General features: G+C 41.1%; 1 protein-coding gene across 3 annotated transcripts in view; it reads left to right on the top strand.

The window, feature by feature from the left end:
- Positions 1–907: 907 nt before the first annotated feature.
- The window catches only part of znf385c (zinc finger protein 385C), a 151,679-nt gene continuing 126,732 nt past the window's right edge, over positions 908–25,854 (top strand). For 2 of the 3 annotated variants that reach the window (XM_082529675.1, XM_082529673.1), the window contains exon 1: positions 908–1,004. The gene's annotated coding sequence lies outside the window, so the exon portion shown is untranslated. The other variant, XM_082529674.1, reaches the window with a different exon arrangement.

Below are 25,854 nucleotides of genomic sequence, written 5' to 3'. Positions count from 1 at the left end.
AGTATGCGAGCCAACAGAGAAATAGAATTAAATAGAACAAATGAACTACATAAATACCTAAAACTGGATTTTTAAGGCATATCCTGAGCAAACTTGGCATTCTGAAATGTTTTTCTTGGACAATGAGAACAAGGCTGTCATTCTGGGATGTTTATTGTTCCTGCTGTAGCTATTTTTCGAGTCTGGGAAACCTTCAAATATCCTAACATAAACGCGTCATCATAACATGGCTGCTATGACAAATTTGACCAGCAATATTTTAAAGCAAACCATCGTGCTGCAGGAAGTAATAGGTCATGCTACCAATAAATAAGCTACCTGTTTGGTGCAACCACATAAATGTCAATTAAGGAATCTTAATATTGTATTTGATGTAAGTCTGTTAGGAAAAGTAAGTTGTATGGGAGAGTGTACGAAGAAAAAAAAATATACATACAAGTCTTATTTGGGAAAATAAAAGAACGGGAGTGTCGTGAAATACATTTATATGTAAAGAAATGGTACTGATCCTGTTATCTGGGGTCCCAAAAACAAAGAACAGTTTGCATAGACGTGTTGATGAGTTCCTGGAGGTAAAACAGCTGGTCAGTGTAGGAACTGTCAAGACACCCATAAAAAGAGCAAAGACATCTGGTCATGTGTTTCAAAATAAGACAAAGTTGTTTGTCTTTTTTTTTTTTTTAGATCTTAAGTAAAGAGGGTTTTCTCATAATGCAGTTTAAACTGAGGCCGAAAGTTAAATAAAAAAAAAATTTTTTTCGCATCTGAAAGCAAATTTCTAACTCGCGGGCCTGGCAGTCTATCACGACTCTTTAGTGCTACTGGTATGCCATTATTGTGAAAAGCCACTTCCTTCCAAAGCTTGTCGCACCGTGTTAAACTTTACAAAACCGCTGCACTGGACAGGTTTGCTTTTTTGCCGTGGCTGCCAGTCTCAAGCCATCTGTTTCTGCCGTTGCCGGGCACCGACGAGCACCGGGAAACTCGGAAACGAAACGGGACCGGTAAGGCAAAGCGACTTCGTTTCTGAGTGTAGACATGTGAAGAAGACTGCCGAGTGCAAAAAGTTTTCACGGGACTGAACTGACTTAATGATGCGGGATTTTCAGGTGCGTGGATGCGCCGGTTTCAGACAGAGTGGAGTAAAGGGCTCATTTAGTGCATGTAAAGTTTTATTTTCTCAGTCGCTGGAGGATTAGGAGGGTTTGGCGAAAGACTGTGAATTTTTGAGGTTATGCGTAATTGCGCATCAGCAGCAGCCGCCGAATAATCCTCTTTCTTATCACTTGTTTCGTATGGAAAATGCATTTAACTGATTTGTTCTCTGAAAATAATATTAGCAAACTAATCTCCCGAATAGGCTTAATAAAATGAAAAAAGAGATTGAGACATAATTTAAAAACTAACGAAAGAGAAGGTATCTAAAAGATATATGTAAGATTCATTTGTTGGTATACATTCAACTGTGGGTCATGCACCCCTCACCCCTTTATATGACTTAACAAGATACCCTTTGTCAGTAAAAACATGAAGTTATTCTAGAGCACTTTTGCCTTCACGTTACATACAGAGGCTTCACGCACTGCAAGCTTTCTAATACTTAATACTTAAATACCTAATTAAATTACATTTGCAATCAAATAAGACTTATCGCCCTTGATAGTGTTGAGGAGACTCCTTTAGTTTTAGCTTTACGTGTTCATCTTGTCTTATTGCTATGTAACCTGTGCAAAAGGCACATATTACATCGTACTACACTCTCCAGAATTTTTTGCTTATGAAGTAGGTAAAACTGGCTTTGCATGCAATCTCTTGTGACACATGGGACCTATTTTTACTATTCGATTAACCGCAATTCTGTCACATATGGTCTAGTGGGAGCAGTAATAACAGACGTTTGCTCATGGAGGATTTCTGGACTTTTAAAGATTTATTTTTTATCAGTGCTTTTATGAACTATCAAAAACAGGGGTACTATGGGAGGAGGGCATGTTTGTTGGCATATTGTTGGAATCATCTCCAGCTTTCTTTAGCAAGTGGTTTCTGACTCTCCTTTGGCACTTTTGATGGATTTTCAGCGAAATGCCTCTTTTGTTGTATTCTTACTGCCCAGTAGTTGCTGCAATGAATAAATAAAGTGAAATATCACAAGGCCGATTTTGGAGTGCTTCACAAAGTGCAGCGGATCTATACGAAGGTTATTTATGGTGAGAACCTCTGAGAGAAGGCTTCTCCTGCTGAATTACTCTGATGATGAATGTTGTAATTTGTCTTGCCACCTCTTTTTCTTTTGGAGGAGAAAGTCTGACATTGTACAGCTTGTGCCAACAGGAGATAGTGTGTAACGATACATTTGCCATGAGGCCACAAGCCATTTATTACAGTACAGGCTTTCAGCATTACAGTACAGTAATGGCAGTGTTTGTGGACATGTGTGCAAAGTGCAAGTTCCATCTGGAAAAGGCATTGCCAGTAGTTGCCTGTTACCTAAACTATACTGTTAGGTCAAGCTACATTTTTATGATGAAGAGATGAATTCTAAAGAAAAAAGAAAAAACTCACTTTGTTTGATTTCTAATTAACAGGATAGCAATTCAAACAAATAGTTTCCCCCTTGCTTCAGAGTAAAGTTCTGGAGTCTTGCTCTTTTACCTCATATGTGCACACCATGAAGTTGAATAAATATGGACATGTAAAACACAATTTTTATATTATACATATACATCCCATGTTTCAAAAACAGTTAATTTCCGTGGCTTTTCTGAGTGCAGTGCAGTCATGAATTGCATTACTTGACAGGGATTTTTGTGTTTTTGAGCATGCAGTGATGTCTGCTACAGTGTTATGTATTATCTATAATACACTGGCTGAGGTCACAGCCATTTAGTATCAGTTTTTAATGTTTTTTCTACATTCTCTGTATATTTGTTTTAATCTTGTTATGAAGATGATGAAATTCCCAAATCCTTTGCCATTTTTACATTGAGAAAATAAATTCTTTAAATTGCTGAACAATTTGCTCACAAAGTTGTTAAACCATGTTTACTTCTGAAGACTCAGCCTTATTGCGGTGTTTTTTTTTCTACACAGTCTGTTATTTATTAATCCAATTATCCTTGCAGCCCATCAGGTGTTTTGTTTTATCATTACACAACTTTCTAAGTTTTCCTGTTCCCTCAGTTTTGAAGTATGTTTATGAAACTTAATTCCAAACCACATTACATTTTACTTAATGTTGCCACCTGCAATTGTTTACTTGCTTTCTGAGCATATAAATGATCTGTAGAAAGAGAACTTTTAAGTAAAGTTTGCCTCGCACTACTTCAAACCTCCTTAAGAATTGTTGATCTAACCTAATTTTTCACTCCCTTTTGCTCACAGAACCCCTTCATTCTTTGTTCAATAGATCCAGCAAGGTGCTGGAATCATTCCTCAGAGATTTTGAATCACATTGATATGATAACATCATGCAGTTGCTGAAGATTTGTTGTCTGCACATCCGTGATGTGAATCTTCTATTTCACCACATTGCATCGATGCTCTGTTGGATTGAGATCTGGTGAATTTTGACTTCAGGAAACTCATTGTAGTGTTCAAGAAACCAGCCTGAAATAATCTGAGTTTTGGGACACAGTGTGTTTTCCTGCTGGATACAGTCACCAGGGGTTGGATACTCTGTGGTCATAAAGGGATGGACATTGTCTGCAGCTTGCACTTAGGCATTTTAAGGTGGCATTTAAATGATGCTCAGGCCCAAAGTGTCCCAACAAAATATCCCTCACGCCATTACACCACTACTGTACCCTGAGCCATTGATGCAAGAAAGGATGGATCTATGCTTTCATGTTGTTTACAGCAGTTGTTTCTGCCCTATCATCCAAATGCTGAGGCAGAAATCAAGACTTTTTAGATTAGGCTACGTTTTTCCAATCCTCTGTTTGATGAGCCTGTGCAATTTGCAGCCTCAGCTTCCTGTTCTTAGCTGATAGAAGAAAGATGAAACCTGGTGTTCTCCTCTGTTGGTGTAGCCCATCTACTTAAGGATTTGTTGTGTTGTTTGTTCAGAGTTGCTCCACTGTATATTTTGCTTGTAACGAGTGGTTTGCTTTACTGTTACCTTCCTATCAGCTCAAAGTATTCTGTTTTCTCTATAAACATTAGATATGGTTGTGTGGGAAAATCCCAATAGATCAACAGTTTCAGAAACACTCTGACCAGCCTGTTCTTCAACAAGAATGTCACATTCAAAGTTACTTAAATCACATTTCTTCCCATTTCTGATGCTTGGGTTGAACTTCAGCAGGTCATCTTGCATACATGGCTGAATACATTTAGTTTCTGCCATGTGATTATATTAATTAGATTAGACTGATTAGAAATTTGTATTAGTAAGTTGTTGAACAGGTGTAACTAACAAAGTGGCCAGTGAGTGTATTTAGCTTGAGAATAACAAGAAAAAGTTATTATTCAAACAAATGATTAGCAGATATTTAACAGCGCTTGCTCGTAGGAGGTGATCTGATGTTGGGTTCTTTACCCTGCAGTATAAAGAACCTACAGCCAACAGTTCTAATTTCACACCATATAAATAAACTTGAATTGAACTGAATTGAATAGATATCTGTATCTGAATTATAGCTGACAAAATAACTGGCAGCCACATTCAGCACAGCGCTGATTCATGTTTTGATAATGTTTCATTATCTCACCTAAAGCTCTCGTTTAGCCCAATAGCAGTTGACCTACACCTACATCATCCTGCGTGGATGTGGGTAGAAGTGCATGCACAGCAGAGCAGGTTCAATGTAAGAAATTGTTTTTAAATGAGTCACTTGGACATTTCAGGTAAAACACGTAATATTGCTCTAATGCTTATGAAAGGATGCTAGAAGTTTTTAAATTGGATGAAAAATAATGTGGCTTTTTTTTTCTCTTCACTGAACAGTAGACCTACTACAAACTATGGCATATAGTTTAGGGTGGAGATTGGGTGTGCGTGAGTGACTGATGCATTGCTTAGGTTTTGTTGTTGCCATTGATGGTAAAGAGAAGACGTCAAAAAACAGCCTGTCTTGTTAGCTGTGGTTACTAGTTTTTTACCTCCACTTTGGCAGCCAGCGGTGAAACGTGTCTCAGCAAAATGCTTTAAAGTGCCTTTATACTCATTGTAGGGTTCAGGGCTGAAAAGCCTTGTTCATCTCACAGGGGTCATTTTGGAGGAAGCATTAGCGGTAGATTTGAGAGGGTTCCCTCTGTGTCTGCACTACATTTCATCTACTTGGGGGCTTGAAAAGATCTTTTCTTCTATGGGCATTGTTTGTGAGATTGTAGATGTTACTTTGTGGGGAAGATGGCACCTTACATGAAAGAAGAAATGTAATTATTTACTCCACAGGTCTGCAGAGACATCTGGTGAGACTATAAATAGAATACAACAAAAAAATGAGGAGAAAAGTGTTAAAAATGGTATGATATGAGCAAAGTAAAAGTGAGAGAGACAGCATTATATGGGAGCTCGAATTTTCTGATATCGGTAATTATAAATATTTTCTGACAGGCTGTGTGTGAGTATTTAAAGATGTAAAGCCACTTAGGCTTACAGTGACATTCTCATAACGGCCACAGCATCTCCCTCTTTTTGATTTGATGGTCCTCAGGTTATCTTCTCTTTTGCTTGGACAAGAGACCAGCTTGAAGCTTGAAGGCTTTTAAACAGAACGCTAAGCATACACACAGATGAATACGAATACTGCCATGGTACTCCTGCTACCACTATGTCAAGACTTTATGGATATATTTATACTTTTCAATGTGTGCATTTGAAAAAGATTTTCTGTGATCCACATGCATTTATATTGCTGAGTGTAATTTTCTGTTTGGTTTCACTCGTATGCTGTTCAGCTGCCCACTAGCTTATTTACTTTGACTTTTTTAATGATCATCTTCCTTGTTACTGTTACGTGGTATCGTCACCTGCTGAGCGAAGGTGACCAGTGTGCTCAAGCTGAGGAGCCGACACAGTTGGAGCCTGCAAGGTCCAAGACTGAATCTACACATGTGTGGGTAGATTGTTGACCTTTCTGGTTCAGTCTTTATCCCTCTCTCTGTGTGACTGATACCCTTGATTTCAACCTGTGCTGTAAAACCAATCAGAGCAGTACCGTGACCTTCAGTTGGACTGTCTGAAAAGTTTTGTGCTAAAATTGTGACGCACATGTTGTCACATTTCTGTCTGCCAGAACAAACACACAGCTAAATTCAACCTTGCTGGGGGTAGCCTGGCACTGGAGGACATCACTGTTCTGTCATGGAAAAGTAGATGTGCTATCATATTCAACACAATCTTGAAATTTGTACAAGGCATTTCATCACAAGTCACAGCTAAGGTGTCGTCAGAAGAATTTATTCAGTTAAAAAAAGCTCTTCAAGGAGAATGGATTAACACATAAGGTTCATAAATTATGAATTTCTTCCACACACTGAGGGGATTAGGTGCACAGCAGGTGGGCAAGTAACTAGCTGTGCATGGCTTTGGTTGATGGGTGCAATGAAAAGTTTATATTTATTTTAAAAGGCATGAAAACCTGACCTTCATGCCATGCTGTCTAGTTGGAGTAGTGGTATGTGTCTACCCCAGAGCCTTTAGCTGGCCTGGGTTGTTGCTCTGTGTGAGACTAGATGTGACAGAAAGGTGGCGGTGGACTTGGTAGGGGTCAGGGATTCTGACAGCTGCACACAGAGCTGCGTAGATCTCGAGACTTGCCTTCTGTCCATTTCCCATTGTTAGAGCCTTCCTCTCTCAACTCTCCTGACTGGCATGCCTGACCAAAGGTGCTTATCCCAAGATGTGACACAACTGAACCCATTACTGTCTCTTGGCATCCCTCTGTAGACCCCTTTTCTATCCCCTCATGACACCTGAATCCCCCTTCTGAGCCCTGTGCCCAAACAGAAATGGATCTGGCACAGTGAAGTTGGAAGACAAATGGGAATAATAGATGGGAGGGGAATCACAATTTTCAACACCTACAATAACATGAGAAGGCAGAACCTCTTCAGTAGCACTTTCAGCATCTGTGTTGAGCTTCATTTGATCTAATTTTGATTTGTTGTAAAATCATTATGTTCATTAACAGAAAGCAGCAGAAGTCTGCCTCGCTGCCATCAACCTTAGATGCCTACACGCACACATTCACAGATGTGTAATGACTCACACTCACAGTGGCTCCAGTGTTAGAATGGCACACTCACTTACACAAACAGATGCACATACACAGAGGTGCATTTATGCCGCTGAGCTGCTGCTGAATGGCGGTGCTCTGGGGCTGAACACTGGCTCAGTGTTCGGGGCCAGGTACACCACCTCAACCACTCCAAACAACAACAAACCTTAAAAAGGTTGCTTGTTTAGGTCCAACTGAACTTCTCAGGTAGGGTAGCAGCTAAATCACTTGATCAGAGCCTTCATAATGAGCAGCATTCATGAATATGCAAATATTTTCTTGACTTTTCTCTTTTTTTTGTAGGTGTTCACATCTGTTAGCTGCTAAACACAACTACAGCCTTTCAGAGGAGATCTGTGGGACCTGCGTATTACATAAAGGCAAAACAGTCATCATTATTGATAGAAGTAAGAGTATTACTCATTTGCTTTCACGGCATCAGGATTATTTATAACTGAGATGACTAGTTTCCCAATCTGGATAGCGTGTTGAGTCTTTGTCCCTTATCACTTTCCGGGCTTTTGAATGTCAGGATTATTGGAGCAATATTCATGTTCACTTTTTTTGTAGCAAGGTTTGGGAATTTACTGTTAAATCCAAGGCAAGGAAGCAGTGAAAAATAAAGCCCACCCCCTCACTGCAAGCTATTTTTATTTGGTTGCTTTTAATAAATGAAAGGCATTAGTTTAAGTAATAATATTTGGGTGCAATGGATTTATCTGAGGCAAAATCTTTAGAGTAACCACTCTCTATAAAAGCTTTTTAGTTGAATTGTAGGACAGTTTGCCCTCACCTTGCTTCAACCTTGGTTGACATATTATTTAGTATTTTTCTAGTGAAAAAAGGGAAGTTAATTATGATATAAGCCATTGCTGAGAGTGTGAATAAGAATGATTCTTTTCATAGCCAAACATGCGCCCACTGTTTGCTCTACCATATAAAATAGCAGGTGGATTTAGCTGTAATTCAAAAGATAAAGCTTGGAATAAAAATGAAAAGCCCTGCTGTCTGTAGCATAAATGTTTGAGCAGTGGGGATATCTTTGGAGAAAATATCAACATCCCAAAAGACAATTTCAGAACAGCAGGTGAAAGATGTTTTTTTTCTGTTGCATGTGTCACCCAAATGTCAGATAGTAACAAATAATGAATATGCAGCTCTAACAGCCATCAAGTTAGACGGGCACCTCACAGTGTTTTGGATCTGCTCTATATCATCTACTTTACATTCATCTGCTGGGGGCTTAGGTTGAACTGACTGTACCTGTAAGATTTGTTGTTCCATCACAGTAGCATTTTTCTTCCAGTGAGCTTTCCTTATGGAAAATTATTGACAATGAAAACTATCACGGTCCTGAGTTTTTGTGTAGTATTTACTGAGTTTGGTTTGTTTAGATTATTGACAATCTTTCTTGTTTTTGTGGTTTCCAGAATTTTCCTGAGTTTGCCTCCCTCTGTTTGGTCTGTGTGCTAATCGCTTTATCTCATTTCAACTTCCTGTTATACATTGGGAATTACACTGGCTCTTGATCCATCGGATTCTTGTTTCCATGTATGTCTGGTTTTTCTCCTTGTCATTATCTTCCACACCCCCGCTGGTTTTACCTGTGTCTACCTTGATTTAGACTTCTGTGGTGAATCATTGTTTAGCCTACAATGCAGTCTATGTAACTGGCTGATATTGTTTCCGGGACTTATCCTTGTGCTGGTGCTTTATGTGTTAATTACCTTGTGGTTATGTCCTGTTATATATGTTTTATATGCGGTGCCAGCCAATAGAAACAAATAAAATGTTGAGACCTCTTTCCCTCCTAGGTCTCCAGTCTTTGTTGTGGTCAAATATTTGTCCCTCACTTCATTGTATATTCCTTCAATCCCATTCTAGTTGTTTTAGCAATCTTCCCTTAGGATTTTTTGAGCATTTGTGATTATATATATTGATTTTTGATGAGTAGTGACATTGTAAAGCGCTTTGGGTGCCTTGAAAAGCGCTTTATAAATCCAATCCATTATTATGTTTAGGTGATGGTCATTTTCCCACTGATAAATTCAAAGACTATGGTGAAAAAACAGCCAAAATGCACAGGAGGAACTGAATGTACTGAACAGGCCAATCATAATAACTGTGGGGTGCATCAACGTGATGCTGTTACATTTCTGGGGCAGTGAATGGAGCTGGATAGTGTAGTGGTAAGACTACACACCTTTGGAGCGGGAGTTGCAAGTTTGATTCCCACCCGGTGTCCAGTAAGGGTCCTGGCTAGACCCCCATGCTAAAACAAGCCCTGGAATGGCCTGGCTACATCCGCAGCTTGGACACAAGCATTTCACTACATGTTGTACCCTGTATGACTGTGTATGTGACAAATAAATATTGTTTGAATGTCAGGTTTTGTTGTAGGGTTTCACAGGGCTTTGCAGTTTTGAGATTGTCAGCCTGAACCTACAGCAGCATAACTAATATGATGAAAGGTATTGTTATCCTTACAATAAAATGAACATTTTAAACCTGATCTTTAGTCCATAATTTCCCCCCAGGGCAAACTGGGAGCTGGCTCTAAAGGAAATGAACCGGATAGGTTAACGATCCACCTTACTGCACTTTTCAAAATGCTCGACATGTAGCAAGTGGGTAAACCTGCACAAATGATCTTTTGGGATAAAATAGTACCATGAAGTCTTTAAGATATGATGGGGCCTGATTATTCAGCACTGTGTATGTTGATGAGAAGGACTATAAATTATGAGTTTAACAAGGAGCCACTGAAACCAGTATGAGAGGAATATTGTCACTGTTTTTGTTCGCTGTTAGTACATTTTACTCATGCCTGTCAGCTATTTGTGTAATGTTTGTGCTTATTGTTAACAGTGTGCCTAAATGAGATAGTGTTTTTGTGGATTGTGTGTTTTCAGTTTGCTTTCATATGTAATTCCTATGAAAACAATCATCTGTTTTATATCCAGCACAGCAAACAGCTCTTCTCCTGCCCCCAACAGCTATCAGAGTCATTACAGCCTGCAGGAGGTGGTACCAAAGCTTCCTCCACCCCACCAAGCCACCAACCCCTGCCTCTATCTCTCATTGATCAGGGTGGAAAGACATGTAATCCATGCTGATCACAGTAACCTCCACCATCTGGAGGGCTGACTCTGAGGCACACACTCTTGTTTTACTGTGTCTCTTATTGAACCATGCAGGCTGTGATGAGGGTGGGGGGCTGGATATTGATGGGTGAGGCTCAGGTCACCACAGATAGCCTCATAGCACTTCTGGTACCGAAGATGAGCCTGTGATGCCACTATTGACGTAGCAGCTGACTCAGAATTGCTCATATCATTCAACTGCCCTCTTTGATCTACGTCTACCATATCCTCACAATGAACCAGGGCTTAGCAAACCTATCAGTGGGGGCCTGGTCTTGGATTAGAAGTCAGATTATCAGGCTCTTACCATATGAAGCCTTAGCCGCTCTAGAAAATCGAGATTGTTTATTCTTTCCACAGTCTCAGTATGCTTTCACACTGTTTACTTTGTGTCGTCAGTGTGTGCACTTTTTCCAGCGGTATCTGTCTCTATCCATTTTCTCATTTACAGCTGAGGTGATTTTCATTTCTGCGTTGCAGGAGTGTGTGGGTGATGTGCGTTTGCACTCTGCTGGAGGCCCCTTATCCTCCATGTCAAACTGGTGGGCCACGAGTGGATGAAGAAAGCAAGGCCAGCTCTCTGCTCTTTGAGATTCCTTATTAACTCCACTTCCTCCGGTTCAAAATCCCTCTTAGCCCTGCAGCAGCAGCCGAGACATCAACTCTTAACTCGCGCAGCTGACGCACATATCGACTCGCTGATCCACTAAATCACTTCTGTTAACAGAATTGATTCACTGTCTTTCTCTCCATTTCTTACCTGTTTGGCAAGTTCCTGCATCTATAGTACTTCTGACATATCCTGACTTGAGCCGTACATATTAAAAGACTCATTCTACTAATGATTCAGTGTGTATGTTAAGTCAGTGAGGAGGCAAAAGCTGAGGGTACAGGGAGCTCCACTTGTACTATATTACTCATCAGCTTGGCTTTGTCTCCCACCAGTTCAATTTAAGCCATCCCAAACTCACGCTAGCCTGATAGACCCTATAATTGAACTATATATTTCTTCCTTTCAGTAAAAAGAAGAATGGGAATCTTTCAGTGCTCTGCTCCTGGGAGCATTTTTGCTGACAAAACAGGGTCTACTGGGGTTGGGCTAACAATTGCAAAGACACTGCTGTCACAGAGTGTGCACAACACAAGATAAAGAGAGCGGAGGAATGCATGCACTTGCTCTCTGAAAAGCCACATACAGTCCTTTTCAAGCCAAAGCAAGGAAAAAGATACCTGAAAGTACAGATACGACTTAATAACTTCAAAAGATTGTAGATAGCTGATGTCAACAGACGCTAACATCTAAATAAAGCTTATATATACCCCTTTTATTTTAAACAGTTTAACTACAGGTTGTTTCACTACACAAACTCCAGCTGTACTTTCTCACTCTTTCCTTTGATTGTGTCCACACAAACTGCTGTGTTCACAGTCCCCCCTCTTCTCATTCACTCCACTACCTCATCACCATTTTGCAGTCTGTTTACTGTTATAAATATTCAAAAATGTTATCCCGTCAATATGGCAATTTCTTGTTGTGACATCAGATTCGGCATCAAAAAATCGCCAATGTAGAAGTTAGAAATTCTGATATCAAAACAAAACCGTTCTCTTTTTGACCAACGGTCATTTGCAATACTGAAAAAAGCTCAGAGGTTCCTGAGGGTCTTCATTCTCTCAGTGAAGTGAGCAGGGTGCTACAAGATCTGCAACCCAGGGATGCCTCAGTGACTGTCTTTGAAGAATCAAAACAGTGCACTGTTCTTCTTCAGACAAATTGAACCCCCAAGTCCGCAGGAAATCAATAGCTAGGAAACTGAGGTGAAAGCGAAAACAGTGTAGATCTGCTGTTTTTCACGGCAAACTAGGAGAGGAAACATGAGTATATCTGAAGCTGTGAACCTGAGGACATCTGATCCCTTTCCGTGCACTTCTAAACAAGTATGTTGACAGTGAATGCACATAAACCCCAACTTCGACAAACATGGCTCGCACAAATCAACATCACAGTAGCAGCAGCTTAGTTTTCATCTCTGGACAGCAGCAAACCTTTTCCCCCACCTACACTGAGGTGGCAAAAATATCCATGTCAGTCTCATTATGGAAATTTCTGCAGTCCTTTATTAAAGGCTATGTGGCTGTTACTGAGTGAGCACAGATCTATTCTAGGACAGATCCCTGACAAGTAATCAAAGGTGATTAACCACAGGTGTGGCAAACCCATTACACCTCAATCAGTTTATTCAGTATCTTAAGTAGCTTCTGAAATGCAAATTGACAATCGGCTGCACCAGGACTGTCCAGGTGCCAAAACTGGTTCATCAGAAGCTTCACTTTGGTCCACTCAATGGTTTTGTCTAAGTGGGAAAATTGCAGTGAAGTCATTTATTTGTTTATTTTAGAAATATATTAGTATATATAGTGTGCCAACAAGATGCCAGCGTTACTAAAGAGGAGTCATGTATATCAAGGAATGAAGAAAGCCTGTGTGCAAGTAATCTCTAAAGGTGAAAAGGTTAGGGTTCAGACTCTTCTAAAGTCTGCATTTGAGACTTTTTTTCTAGTCCTGGCTCTGCATGATGTCATTGAAATGAAATTTATTGGTCATCTGAGGCACACAGCTCTGTGAACTCAGAAACCCCACGCCAAGTTCAAGTTCCAGTACAAGATAAATAAATACTTTTTGAACCATTAATTACACAAAACTACTCCAGTGGAGCCCTAGAATAAAATGAAACAGAGTAGAACAGGTTCACTTTAAATGAAGTACAAAGAATTGGAGGTGAAAAGCAGCAATAAAAATTCATATCGTTGTCGCTGAGTTAAGGGCACAGGCTTAATTATACAATATTATTATATCCCCCCCAACTCAAGCTAGATTAAACCTATAGTGCTTTACAAAAAAGGGATCTAAAATATGTCTGAATCTGAAATATCTCTCAATTGAATCCAGGATAATTGACTATGAACTTGAACCTTCAAGCCTTTTCAGACTAAATGAAATATGCTAAAATACCTAAAATGACATCAACTTTTAGACAACCTTTTACTTTTACCTGAATGATTTTGCTCTGAAAGCAGGATAGAACTTGTTAAATGTTTACAACAGTGTGCTCAGTCATTGCCTGAGATGGATCTCGACAGCCTTCCCACATCACAGCTTGTACCAAGGCACTCCTCCTTCATGGTAAACTTTACTGTGGCACATGAACACACAGCTCGCATATTTAACCCCAAAAACCTACTCCAAAAACCTGCTTGTATGGGAAACTAACCCCTCACAAGGCAGCAAGAACATAGAGAACACCCTTGTTCCCATACTGGCTCAGGACAGAGAGGTTCTGGAGCCTTCAGAGGGTTTAAAGTTGAAGGACGGGATTGGTAGGAAAAACATACACTGGAGCTCTGTATTTCTGTAACTTCCTCCTCCACCTTCCTCTGGAACAACCCTCGCTCCTGCTTCGTCTTGTTCCTGCTGTCCACTTACAGTAGAGACAAGTATCCCTGGTATCCCTGTTTTGTTTTTTCTTTTTCTTTTGCTTGTTTCTCAAGTCTATTCCAGACTCCTAAGCCACTGTGCATGAGCCAAGTTCATCACACTTTGCAACAGTGAGCTCAAGTCTTTCTAACAGTGTGGAAATAAATCTTTAAACCAGGAAAAACAGTGAGTGAAAAGTGAGATGAAGCCTGTCTTTAAAAGAGAGGAGCAATCGGCCCTGAGGGCACTTCTCAGCTTGCATGTAAACCTGCTAGCCCTTGCTTTTCAACATGCCAAAAGAGGTGTTACATAAATGACAGAACATTCTCAATGGCTACTTTTTGTATGCTAAAAGCCTTCTCCCAGGTTGGTGTTTATGTTAATGATTTTTGTCAGGGTTTTGAAGTGCCTGAATGACGAGCAGCTAGCCTAGAAACGAAGGAGCAGCTCTGACCTTGGCCCACTTCAGGGATTCGCTCTGGTTTCTGACTAATAGAGTACGCACTATTCTTTCTCCCACAACATGCACTCAAAATAGCTCTGGCATGCTCCATTAAGCAACATTTTAATTGTTAACATGGCATACTCTGTCCTTGGCACACATTAACTACTTCATTTAAATGTCAATCCCCATTAAAGAAGGAGTGAGGAGATAATTGTTTTAACTGGGAACAAGTATCTATTAGCATCTCAGGGAGTTAAAGTGCAACCACACATGTTAACAGTGTTTTGGCCCTCTAACGGCTGTCAGAACACCTCCTACTGTAGTAAAAGACAAGTCCAACAAATGTATCCATCAAGATATATTCAGTTGTCAATTAAGAAATGGCAAGATTTTGGCACAAAGCCTATGTAACTAAGTTTGAAAGACTTGCATATTCACCATGGATGTATAGCTTAAAGCTGAGTTATTTAAAAAAAAAAAAAAGAAAGAAAGGAAAAAAGAGATTGTCCAGCTGAATGTGACATTTATCGTGTTGTACTTTGACTTTATTTAATGTTCAAGTTAAATGGTTTATAAATTCTTTGAGATGCACTGTTTCTCTCAGGGGCTCCCTTGATCTTATCCAACAGGCGATACCGTTAAATTGCTCAATCAGTTGTCACCATCCCAGCATCAAAGAGTTGGTCACAAATTATTTTGCAGAATAACAAGCACCTTACATAAACAGCCAGAGATAAGCCAACATTACACATGCACTGTAGCACAGGGGCCTCATTTATAAAACAGATTTACAAAGAGTTTTGATCTCAGGTTTAGTTTGAGCAGGAAGCAGTGTACAAGTACTCATGAAACCTTCCTTTCACTTGGAATTTATAATGCAAGGGGCTTTCTTGCCAGTTATGTGGTGAAGTTTTATATACATCCAAGCAAATGGTGCATTCACTGCAATGGTGATACACTACCCACCTGCATGTAGCTGTAGTGCCTCTTCACCTCACTGTGCAATACCTTTTGTGCAATACTTTTGTAAATAGTCAACGGTGCAATAGACTCAATACTTGAAATGTGCAATTCACTTGTATTTTTATTTTTATTCCTATTTATTCTATTTATCCCCTTCGTATATTTTATTTATATTGTCTCTGTATTTATATATATGTGTGTGTGTATAACTCTGTAACTTCTGTCGGTGCTGTGCTTTTTTGGAAATCGAATTTCCCAGAGGAACCCACCCGAGGGATTAATAAAGTTCTATCTAATTCTAATTCTAATTCTAATGTTTTACTCTGTTTGTTAACCCACGATTTTTGTCTACCGAACAGAACATGTTTTGCTTGAATTTACTCTCATCTATGATTTTTTGTCCGTGGTTATTCTTGACTAATCTTAAATGGACAAATGACAAATTTGCTACTTCCTCATTTGCAACATGGCAAACACAGCAAACAGCTAATAGAGCAGAGCTGGGCAGTGTGTGAATGAGTAAAGAAAAAACTAATTATAACAAATGTTAATGAAGTCTATTGAATTTGTTTATGTGCCTAAAAGAAGAATATTGGTCTATATATCAGAATTTGGGGCTGTAGTATTAAAAACCCTATATCTGTCAAGTTTATCTGTTCTGATAAACTTGAACTTGTCTTGACATTGCTCAGCACAGTTGTATGTGAAGTCACTTGTCCTAGTCTGTCAGATTAGGCTTTTAATGGACTTTACCTTGCCAGCACCCTAGCACAAATTCTCTGTGATGTCTGAGCTCATGTGAAAATAGAGCAAATAACTGCCTGGAGAATTCATAGTGGTTGAGTGGATGTCATGCATCTTGCCTTTTGCATGCTTTACCCAGCTACCACCGTTTTCCTAAACCAAACAGTTTACTTCCAGTAATGAGATTGTGTGTTTGTCATCTGACCATGTTCTGTTGTGTGCTAAAAGTGAGACAAATGCAACTACTGCACCAGAATTTTTCAATATAGTTCATGTATAAATATGATAAGGAATAAGGAACTCTCTTTCAAGAGAAAAAACAAATCCAGTTGACATGGCCCTGACCTCTATGTTATCAAGTCAGTTTCTTCTATCTCTTTTATGTAATCTCAGACTGAGCCTAAATCCTGTGAAAAATATTGTCAGGGTGTCCAGCATGCTTGTAACAACCAGTAAGTTGAAAATGTGTATGCAAGTATATTATTATTATTAAAGCATGTAGTGTTAGTGCCTAAAACCTTTGCATGCAGTTCTATAATATGTACTGGAAAATAAGTAGTTGAATGAAACATTTAAATCCTTCATATATATATATATTTTTTTACCTCTGCCCCATGCTAGCATAAAGTGTTTTTGTATACAGGATGTCAGATTTGTAAAGACAAGGAATTTGGGGCGTGTCCAAAGCTATTTGATCATCTGAGAAACACTTTGTTTGTAATGTACTGGCCGCTTTAGGAAGTAACGTATTGAGAACTGAAAAGAAACACGTCTCAAAATCCACTGGAGTAAATGTGGTTTCATTAATATCATTATTTAGTTTTTGTGCAGCTGGAAAGCTTGGCTATTGGAATGAAGGTGATCACATTCATTATAATGTAGTGACAAAACAGAAGCTTGTGGCGGATGTTTGTTTCCAAGTGTGTACAGTTCCTCCCTTCCTTCCCCTAACTGTCGCCCTAGGCATTACCCTGAGTAAAAACTTCCACGGTTGGCTACTCCCTCTTTCATCCCTCCTGGCATACCCTTCATATCCCCCCCCCCCCTGACTTCCCCCTCTCTCTTCAGCTTGTAGCCTGCTCAGCTGTGTGGGGACACAAACCTCATTCCCCCTGGAGAACAATAACGCTAGCATTAGGTTTTGCACAGAGTGGTGCCAGCCCAGGGGTCTGGCACGCAGTCGTCCACTGCTGCAAACAGAGGCACACATACATTGAATCCATTCCCAGCAGTGCAGTACCAGATGGATGGCAAACAGGGATGCTTCCAGGTCCAAATCACCTCCTGCAGCTGGATGATAGAGTCCCACAACAGGGAGTAGTGGCAGTCAGGGACTGGGACCTGTTTTTGTGTTTCCTTCATTCCCATTAGCTGGCATGTAGGTCTTTGAACAGACTAAATTATATTGTATTTCATGAGGCTTTTTTAATTGTTTTGTTTGTTGTGCATATTTTTATGGAGATCTAGCTGTTTATTATGCACATCTGATAATGGGTAATGCATCGGTGGCTGGCTGCCTAATGACTTAGATAGGTAGAGGTGCTCATATTGGCAAGCGAGCATAGTGTTGTCATGGGGATGATGTGTGGGCCTCTCCTCCTGTACTGGAGTGAACCAGTGAGCAGTGCTTGACTGCCCACCACCAAAAGGCACACATACACCACACACATACATGCTTGCACACACACACATATAGGACCAACAACATTGCAGTACTAGCAGAGTGGATGAATCAGCGAGCTTTCGAGCATCTCAAAGAGGAGGTGGAGAGGAGGTTGTCTAGGTTGATCTTGTCACTGAGCGCAAGCAACAATGAATCAGTGTTACCTCTGTTTTAATCAACACACTTGGGCTACAAATGACTCACACATGAAAATGCGCATCATTTGCATTGCTGGTTGTTTGCCATTTTAATGCTAATATGTCTTTCAGTGTGCACCAACCTACTTGAGCACCCTTCATCATCCAGCGTTTCTTTTTATAGCATCTCTTTTTCTCCATCTGTCTATCTCTTGCTTTCTCAACCCCTCCACCCACCTATCTATTACTCTTCAGCCCCCATTTCTGCTTGCTGCCAGGCTCCCATGTCTCCCATTAGGAAAGGAAATGAGGCGAGGTACTGATGCAAATATCTTGGACCCCTTGCTGCTCCCTGACTCATCACCCAGAGACAGAAACAAGGAGAGAGGGAGCGGCAAGGAGAGGAGGAAATGGGTAAAGGGTGGAAGGGCACAGCAATTAGACAGAAAACAGACATATGTACACAAAACTGTTAAATGGTACACAGTGGAAAAAGTGTAAAAAGACTGTTCCTCTCTGTGAAGTTTATTATAATGCTGAAAGCTTTCTACAGCAAAGCTGAACAGTAAAGACACAAACGAGAAGATTCAGTGCATTACTTCTCTATCTCACTCTCAATCTTTCTTTTTTTGTGGAGTAGCTGTGCAATCATTCAGCCTGCAGTGCTATTTCAGCAGTTCTGAGGGGTCATTCTTTTTCTCTGCCTCCCTGCCTTTTCTATCACTACCTCACTCGATTGTTTTGTAGATTATATTGCAAAGTGCTCAGCAATGCAGGCTGCTATTCATTGTTATCCATTGCTATGTGCTTTCGTGGCTAGCGAGGATCTGAAGAGAGTAGATTTGGGTTTATAGCGGCGCTACTGCAGTGCACTGTACGTGTAATTGTGCACACGTTTTTCTTTTACTGTGTAGTCTGTGTGTTAGAGGCAAGCAAGATGAAAGATTTTAATGAATTAGTCAAAAGATTGCAAAACATAAAAATGTATTAGGCACCTGGCAGCCTCCACATACTTAGTAAAGCACTGTCAGGCAACCAGCTGTAGGTGAAACACCAGTCAGCACATTCACTGTGTGATTATCAGAAGCTGTTATTGCTATAATATTCAGTCCAAAAAAATTTTAATGTTCAGCTCAGGGATGTTACCTGTCGCTTTCCTTATCTGAAGGATTATGGAAATGAGGGGGAGCGTTGCCGTGTCACAGAAACATCCAAAATAGTGACAGTAGAGATAACTAAGTTTTTAGTTGCCCCAAATAAATACGTGTACTTTCACTACAATGAATTAAACATTTAAACTGGAAGCTGTCCCTGTTTTTAGTGTTTGATCTCAGGGCATTATCTGGATGCAGGCAGAAGATAAAGGATCTTATAAAAACCCTGAAATTAAAGCTGTTGGCAGGTAGCATGAGCATTTAGATAATCACACAGGTTATAAGCAAATCCATTCAAAATTATCTTGATTTTTTTTTCCAGCACTGAAATAAAAGTGAGGCACCTAAAGGTTTCGTTCTGTGGACTACTGAATGAAATCAGCTCAGCTACATTTTCTCTCTAGCTAGCTCTCGAGATAGGATGCGACATCTCATCATTGGAAACAAAGTAAAGCCTAAAATTAAACAAGACTAAAAAGGATGCTAGTAGCTCTGTTTTATTGTGTTTTAGTTGGGTTGAGGAATTGTGTATTAAATGTTACTGTACACTGACTGGTCTAATAGTTTTTATATTTTAGACCAAGGTCATAGACTTCAGGGTTGTGCCCAGATATTCAAATATTCATTCACTGGACTTACAGTGGGGCAAAAAAGTATTTAGTCAGCCACCGATTGTGCAAGTTCCCCCACTTAAAATGATGACAGAGGTCAGTAATTTGCACCAGAGGTACACTTCAACTGTGAGAGACAGAATGTGAAAAAAAAATCCATGAATTCACATGGTAGGATTTGTAAAGAATTTATTCATAAATTAGGGTGGAAAATAAGTATTTGGTCACCTCAAACAAGGAAAGTCTCTGGCTCTCACAGACCTGTAACGTCTTCTGTAAGAAGCTTTTCTGTCCCCCACTTGTTACCTGTATGAATGGCACCTGTTTGAACTCATCATCTGTATAAAATACACCCGTCCACAGCCTCAAACAGTCAGACTCCAAACTCCGCCATGGCCAAGACCAAAGAGCTTTCGAAGGACACCAGGAAAAGTATTGTAGACCTGCACCAGACTGGGAAGAGTGAATCTACAATAGGCAAGCAGCTTGGTGTGAAAAAATCAACTGTGGGAGCAATCATCAGAAAATGGAAGACGTACAAGACCACTGATAATCTCCCTCGATCTGGGGCTCCACGCAAGATCTCATCCCGTGGGGTCAAAATGATCATGAGAACGGTGAGCAAAGATCCCAGAACCACACGGGGGGACCTGGTGAATGACCTGCAGAGAGCTGGGACCAAAGTAACAAAGGTCACCATCAGTAACACACTACAACGGCAGGGAATCAAATCCCGCAGTGCCAGACGTGTTCCGCTGCTGAAGCCAGTGCATGTCCAGGCCCGTCTGAAGTTTGCCAGAGAGCACATGGATGATACAGCAGAGGATTGGGAGAATGTCATGTGGTCAGATGAAACCAAAGTAGAACTTTTTGGTATAAACTCAACTCGTCGTGTTTGGAGGAAGAAGAATACTGAGTTGCATCCCAAGAACACCATACCTACTGTGAAGCATGGGGGTGGAAACATCATGCTATGGGGCTGTTTTTCTGCCAAGGGGACAGGACGACTGATCCGTGTTAAGGACAGAATGAATGGGGCCATGTATCGTGAGATTTTGAGCCAAAACCTCCTTCCATCAGTGAAAACTTTGAAGATGAAACGAGGCTGGGTCTTCCAACATGATAATGATCCAAAACACACCGCCCGGGCAACAAAGGAGTGGCTCCGTAAGAAGCATTTGAAAGTCCTGGAGTGGCCTAGCCAGTCTCCAGACCTCAACCCCATAGAAAATCTGTGGTGGGAGTTGAAAGTCTGTGTTGCTCGGCGACAGCCCCAAAACATCACTGCTCTCGAGAAGATCTGCATGGAGGAATGGGCCAAAATACCAGCTACTGTGTGTGCAAACCTGGTAAAGACCTATAGTAAACGTCTGTGAAGGTTCTCAGTCATCCAGGTCATCGTAGTCAAAGGAGCTTGGACAGAAAAGCGTCTGGACTTCTTTAAGTTGCTTGAAGACGTTTCACCTCTCATCCGAGAAGCTTCTTCAGTTCTAAGGTCAAATGGTGGAGAGTCCCAGATATAAACCTAGTGGGAGTAACCCCCCACAGAGGGACAAAAGGACCCCCTGATGATCCTCTAATCGCCTGAGCCAAGGTGTGAAACTGGGCGTGGGTCCCAATCAGCCAGAGTTTCGGGTGTGTTCATTGTGAAACCTGGCCCCACCTTATCATGCGAATTCCTGAGGTCAGATGGCCCAGGATGTGAGTGGGCGTTAAGGCGTCTGGGAAGGGATCTCAAAACTGGATTATAGATGGCAGACAGTTGGTGTCGTAAACCCCCGCCTCTGTTCAAAGATGGTCGCTCACAGTGGACATAGATGGCTTCTTTCACTCCTCTTTCGAACCATCTGTCCTCTCTGTCCAAAATGTGAACATTGGCATCCTCGAAAGAGTGTCCTTTATCCTTAAGATGCAGATGGACTGCTGAGTCTTGTCCTGTGGAGGTGGCTCTTCTGTGTTGTGCCATGCGCTTGTGAAGTGGCTGTTTGGTCTCTCCAATGTAGAGGTCTGAGCATTCCTCCCTGCACTGTACAGCATACACCACATTGTTAAGTTTGTGTTTTGGCGTTTTGTCTTTCGGGTGAACCAGTTTCTGTCTGAGCGTGTTGCTGGGTCTGAAATACACTGGGATGTCATGCTTGGAGAAAACTCTCCTGAGTTTCTCTGATACACTGGCTACATAGGGGATGACAATGTTGTTGCGTCTATCCTTCTTATCCTCCCTCGCTGGTGTCTGGTCTTCTTTTCTGTGCCTCTTTGCTGACTTTAAGAACGCCCATTTAGGATAGCCGCACGTTTTGAGTGCTTCCTTTACATGTGTGTGTTCCTTCTTTTTACCTTCAGGCTTAGAGGGAACACGTTCTGCCCGGTGGTGTAGGGTCCTAATTACTCCAAGTTTGTGTTCCAAAGGGTGATGGGAGTCAAAGAGGAGGTACTGGTCCGTGTGTGTGGGCTTCCGGTAAACTTCGATGTTGAGTTTGCCGTTCTCTTCAATGTGCACGGCGCAGTCCAGGAAAGGCAAACAGTTGTCCTTTGTGTCTTCCCTGGTGAACTTGATGTTTTTATCCACAGCGTTAATGTGCGCAGTGAAGGATTCCACTTCTTGTGTCTTGATTTTGACCCAGGTGTCGTCCACATATCTGTACCAGTGGCTGGGTACTCTTCCTTTGAAAGAGCCAAGAGCCTTCCTTTCCACTTCCTCCATGTAAAGGTTGGCTACAATAGGTGACACGGGGGAGCCCATGGCACAGCCATGTTTTTGTCTGTAAAAGCCTTCGTTGTACTTGAAATATGTAGCGGTGAGGCAGCGGTCTAACAGTGTGCAGATCTGATCGGGTGCGAAGTTGGTCCTGTCCTCCAAGGAGCTGTCTTCTTGTAGTCGTTTTCTGACAGTCTCCACGGCCTCCGTGGTGGGTATGCAAGTGAAAAGAGAGACTACATCAAAGGACACCATGGTTTCATCTGGATCCAGGGTAAGTTTCTGGACCTTGTCGGTGAAGTCGGTGGAGTTCTTGATGTGGTGTGGGGTGTTCCCCACGAGAGGCGCAAGGATGGTAGCAAGGTGTTTAGCAATGTTGTAAGTGGCTGAGTTTATGCTACTGACTATGGGTCTGAGTGGGACAGCTTCCTTGTGGATCTTGGGAAGTCCATAGATGCAGGGTATGGCATCCCCTGGGTAAAGGCGGTGATATGTAAGGCGGTCAATAATTATGTCCTTTTCAAAGTCTTGAAGGCAAGACCATCTTTGAACAGAGGCGGGGGTTTACGACACCAACTCTCTGCCATCTATAATCCAGTTTTGAGATCCCTTCCCAGAGGCCTTAACGCCCACTCACATCCTGGGCCATCTGACCTCAGGAATTCGCATGATAAGGTGGGGCCAGGTTTCACAATGAACACACCCGAAACTCTGGCTGATTGGGACCTATAGTAAACGTTTGACCTCTGTTATTGCCAACAAAGGTTATGTTACAAAGTATTGAGTTGTATTTTTGTTATTGACCAAATACTTATTTTCCACCCTGATTTACGAATAAATTCTTTACAAATCCTACCATGTGGATTCATGGATTTTTTTTTCACATTCTGTCTCTCACCGTTGAAGTGTACCTCTGGTGCAAATTACTGACCTCTGTCATCATTTTAGGTGGGGGAACTTGCACAATCGGTGGCTGACTAAATACTTTTTTGCCCCACTGTATATACCACGTCAGCTGACTGTTGTCTTTAAGGACAGTTACACTTGCAGAGATATGCAAACTGAAAACTACTTTTTTATTTTGAGTTGCAAACAATTAAGGTGGGCTCTACGAACATCTTTTATTGTGTTTTAGTCTATCGCCCTCCTGGCCCTGCTATTGAGTTCTTAAAGGATTTTTTACTTCTTATCTTCTATTATCAAGCTGGAGAAAGTTTCAATTCTTGGGGATTTTAACATTCATATTGATGATGCCTCATCTAACTCTGCAGCTGAACTTTTATATCTGAGTCTTTTAACTTTGTCCAACATGTCTCTGGTCCAACCCATTTAAAAGGCCATACCTTGGACCTTGTCTTGTCCTTGGGCCTCAACATTGTCAATGTGTTTGCTGAGGATGTACACTTGAGTGATCATAATTGTATCTTTGTTTAATTTAATTTTAGCTCGAAACAAACACCTGTGTAGTTAACTCATAGACGCATAATAACTGGGACTACTGCTGAGAGGTTCTCCATTATGTTTGACAGTTCTCTATTTTTTATCGGAAACGATGTAAATACTCTTATTTGGTCCTTTAACAGGGAATGCACACCCATCTTGGATCAAGTGACACCTATTAAAACAAGCTCGGCCTTACAAAAGAAGACATGCCCCTGGATAAATGATTCGATCTTAAACTTAAGGAGAATATGCCGCAAAACGGAACGACTGTGGAAGAAAACCAAACTTGAAGTACACAGGCTCCATCTTCGAGATCTCATGCTCTCCTTAAATGATACAGTGAAAACTGTTAGATCAGAATATTTTTCCCGACTCATATCAAAAAATAAGAGAAATCCCAAGTTTCTTTTTGATAAAATCAGTGCTATTGTATCCCCAGATGTGAGACCTTTAGATGTACACTCTAAAGTAGATAGTAATAAACTACTCCTATTTTTTTTTTGGGATAAGATTAAAGAAGTCAGTGCTAAAATCTCCCCAATGCTTTCTTGTTCTCCAAGTGAGGCACTCGCTTTGTACTCCTGGTCAACTTTTACAACTGTAACATATGATGAAAAAGCAGCCCTGGTGGACAAAATGAAGCTGTCCTCAAGCCCCTCAGATATTATCCCCACTAAGCTTTTCATCAGTGCTTTTGACACCATTGGTCCTTGGGTTGTGAACCTTTTTAATGTTTCTCTTCAGACTGGGGTGTTCCCCAGCTTTGTTAAACATACCATTGTGGAACCAAGGCTCAAAAAACCCAACCTGGACCCAACACTACTTCAGCATATAAGACCTATCTCCAAACTCCCATTTATGTCAAAACTCCTTGAGAAGGCAGTCGCTGTCCACCTTACAGCATACTTGGAGAAATATAACACCTATGACTGTTTTCAATCTGGGTTCCGTAAATTGCATTCCACTGAGACAGCACTACTGAAAGTCACTAATGATATTATGATGTCCGGAGATCACACAGTGCTAGTCTTGTTAGACCTCACCTCAGCCTTAGATACAGTCAATCATACCATCCTGATAAGCAGACTGAGCGACCTGGTTGGGATGTCTGGCTCTTTTCTAGACTGGTTTTCATCATATATATCTGAAAGGAGCTTTAGTGTGTCTGCAAACCACATCATGTTGGAATCTACAGAGTTGTTGTGTGGAGTTCCTCAGGGCTCTGTACTGGGACCTATTCTGTTTTTAATATACATTCTTCCTTTAAGCCAGATAATACAGCAGTTTCCTGAAGTATCTTATCATTTTTTTTGCTGACGATATTCAGCTATATTATTCATTTAAGCCTGCTCACGCTCATAATCTCTCCGATCTGATTGACTGTTTAGCCAACATTAAACAATGGTTGAACAATAATTGCTTACAGCTAAACCTAGCTAAAACAGAAACTTTGATTATTGCACCAGACAGTGCAATACCTGTGTAACGGTGGACCCAAGAAATACCAGCCGGAGCGACTTTTGACAGTGCAGAACTTTTTATTAAGCTCGGGTTGTAGTGGACACATATACTCCGCGCTCTCTTTCTCTGCTGTCACGTTCCGTCTCCGTCTGTCACTGCCAACACATAAAGAGACACAATCACTGTCAGATCCCAGCACACCTGTTCACCCCGCCCCTGCGCCGCCCCGGGAGCTCACTGCGTCACGCCTCCTCTGCAGCTGGCCAAGGACCACACCCACGCCACAACCTGATATTAAACGGCGACTGGATGACTTAGGTTCCTCACAGAAACACAACCTGAAGAAACCTGGGTGTTATTTTTGATGAAGCTTTTTCTTTGGAGGGACATTTAAATCAGATAGTAAGAACCTGCTTTTTTCACTTGAGGAACATTTCAAAACTTAGATCCATCGTGTCAACAAGTGAACTCGAGATGATAATACATACTTTTGTCTATACAAGACTTGACAACTGTAACAGCCTGTTTACTTGTCTAAACAAGAACGGGCTAGCTCGTCAACAGGTTGTTCAAAACTCTGCAGCGAGGCTAATGACCCACTTGAACAAGGGAGCTCATATGACCCCTGTATTAAAGTTGCTGCACTGGCTACCAATCAGATTTAGGTTCCATTTTAAAATTCTAGTTTTAACTT

This window comes from Aulonocara stuartgranti, assembly GCF_965226115.1.
Source record: "Aulonocara stuartgranti genome assembly, chromosome: 4".
Taxonomy (NCBI): Eukaryota; Metazoa; Chordata; class Actinopteri; order Cichliformes; family Cichlidae; genus Aulonocara; species Aulonocara stuartgranti.
Note: the sequence above shows the minus strand (reverse complement) of the source record. Positions and strands in the feature narration are given on the sequence as shown.